Raw genomic sequence first — 2,787 nt, forward strand, 5'->3', positions numbered from 1 at the left:
CAGGGACTGAAATGCAATTTACAAGCTGCACAGAAATCAGACGGCAGTTATAAGAGTCGAGGGGCACCAAAGGGAAGCAGTGGTTGGGAAGATAGTAAAGCAGCGTTGCAGCTTATGCCAGAAGTTATTCAACCTGTATATTGACCAAGCAGTAAAAGAAACAAAAGGAAATGTGGTGTCACCGCCAGACACCACACTTGCTAGGTGGTAGCTTTAAATCGGCCGCGGTCCATTAGTACATGTCGGACCCGCGTGTCGCCACTGTCAGTGATCGCAGACCGAGCGCCACCACACGGCAGGTCTCGAGAGACTTACTAGCACTCGCCCCAGTTGTACAGACGACTTTGCTAGCGACAACACTGACGAAGCCTTTCTATCATTTGCCGAGAATATAGATAGAATAGCCTTCAGCTAAGTCAATTGCTACGACCTAGCAAGGCGCCATTTATCCTTTGCTATGTATCTAATGAAGCATGTACAGTAACAAGACCAATGTTCACCAATTGTGGATTAAAGTTAAGTATTCCAGAAGCTACATACTTTTCTTTATAGCATTCATTAAGTATCCCGTTTCAGACCTCACGCCATCCTGCGTGAGCTTATAGCGTGCATTTCGGCTTCCTCAAACAACACGGTGTTGGCACTTCTGCCGACACTTTAGAAAAATTTGGAGGAGGTTTGCCGGTGACTATTTTAAACCTGTCAAAGACAGCAAACAACTTAGAAGAACAGTTGAACACAATAAAAAGTATCCCGAAAGGAGAACATAAGACGAACATCAACAAAAGCAAAACGAGGATAATGGAATGTAGTTGAATTAAATCAGGTGATACTGAGGGTATTAGATTAGGAAGTGAGACAAAATGGTTCAAATGGCTCTGAGCACTATGGGACTTAACATCTATGGTCATCAGTCCCCTAGAACTTAGAACTACTTAATCATAACTAACCTAAGGACAGCACACAGCACCCAGTCATCACGAGGCAGAGTAAATCCCTGACCCCGCCGGGAATCGAACCAGGGAACCCGGGCGCGGGAAGCGATAACGCTACCGCACGACCACGAGCTGCGGACTAAATGAGACACTTAAAGTAGTAAATGAGTTTCGCTATTTGGGAAACAAAATAACTGATAACGGTCGGAGTAGGGAGGGTATAAAATGTATACTGGTTATGGCAAGAAAAGCGTGTCTAAGGAAGATAAATTTGTTAACATCGAGTATAGATGTAAGTGTCCAGAAGTCCTTTGTAAAAGTATTTATATGGAGGGCAGCCATGTGTAGAAGTGAATAGGAGGTTTTAAAATGTGGTGCTACAGAAGAATGCTGAGAATTAGATGGGTAGATCAAGTATCTGAAGAGGAAGTACTAAATAGAATTGGGGAGAAGAGAAATCTGTGTTCAACCTGACCAAAAGAAGGGATCAGTTGGTAGGACGTATTCTGAGGCATCAACGGATCCCCAACTTAGTACTGGAGGTAATTATGGCGGGCGGTGGTGAGGGCGGAGGGTGGGGGGGGGGGGGGGCGGAAGGGTAAAATCGTAGAGTCAAGAGATGAATACAGCAAGCGGATCCAGAGGGATGTAGATTGCAGTATCTACTCGGAAATGAAGTGGGTTGCACAGGATAGCGTAGCATGGAGAGATGCATCAAATCAGGCTTTGGACTGAAGAGCACAACAACAACGTTAAATGCTTTCATTTGAAGTGTCGGGCTGCCATACAGATCAAAACAGAAGTGAGTGAAGTTCATCCGAGCTCTGCACCTCACTTAAGACCATTTACGTTTGTATTAATGAATTTAAACCGGTTTGGACAAGCAATGAAGGAGAATCGTGCTCCAGCCGTCCAACTGAGGTCACCACAAAGGAAACCATTGACGGAATCGATAAAAATTTACGACATTGATGAAGCAGTAGGCTTCTCAACTGAGCGAGTGCGTAATTTTCAGCATGGGAAATTGGCTGTCAAGGAACTGTGTCCGAGGTGAGGGACGGGATTGATCACTCGACCAAATCGATCCGGCGTAACATTTCAACAATATGTCTGACAATGTTGAATCCCAGTCTGTAAGGCATTTTGGGTCGACCTGTGCCTTTTGATGAAATCTGGATCCATCATTACAGATCAGAGAAAAATAGCAGTCAAAACAATGGACGAAATCTGATGAAAGCGCACCAAAGAAAACAAAGTCCGTGTTGTCAGCTGGTAACGTGATGAGACTGTTTTTTTGGTGTTCACAAGAAATATTCCTTATAGATCACTTGGAAAAAGGCAGAACCCTATTATGCTTCGTTATTGGAATGTTTGAAACTTCTGTTGGCTGAAAAAAGACCAAGGTTGACACGCAAAAGTGCTCTTTCATCAGGGTAAGGCGCCAGCTCACACATAAGGTATTACAAAGGCGAAAGTGCCTGAACTGGATTTTGAATTGGTTCCTCATTCATATTTGCCAAATGTAGCCCCAAAAGACTTCTTCCCGTTTTCTATCTTCAAACTCGGTTTGCTGAGAAGGAACTGTCTTCAAATGAAAATCACGGTTGTAGTCAACGGGTATTTTGCAAAATTTGACACTTGAAGTTCCAGGCCTTCAGAGTTTATTACAGTATGCAGTTGGTGACACCTGCTAATAGCATGAGGCAGTTCATAGTGTTCCACACGTCATAAGCTTTTGTAACACAGCGATCTGGAGGACTTTTTTCGTAGTCTGTAATCTGCAGTCAAAGACTGCTGACAGAATACAAAGTCCCGGCAACAGTACAGAAGGCTGAACGACGAATTCGGCAGC

The sequence above is a fragment of the Schistocerca piceifrons genome, chromosome 7 (genome assembly GCF_021461385.2).
Source record: "Schistocerca piceifrons isolate TAMUIC-IGC-003096 chromosome 7, iqSchPice1.1, whole genome shotgun sequence".
Taxonomy (NCBI): Eukaryota; Metazoa; Arthropoda; class Insecta; order Orthoptera; family Acrididae; genus Schistocerca; species Schistocerca piceifrons.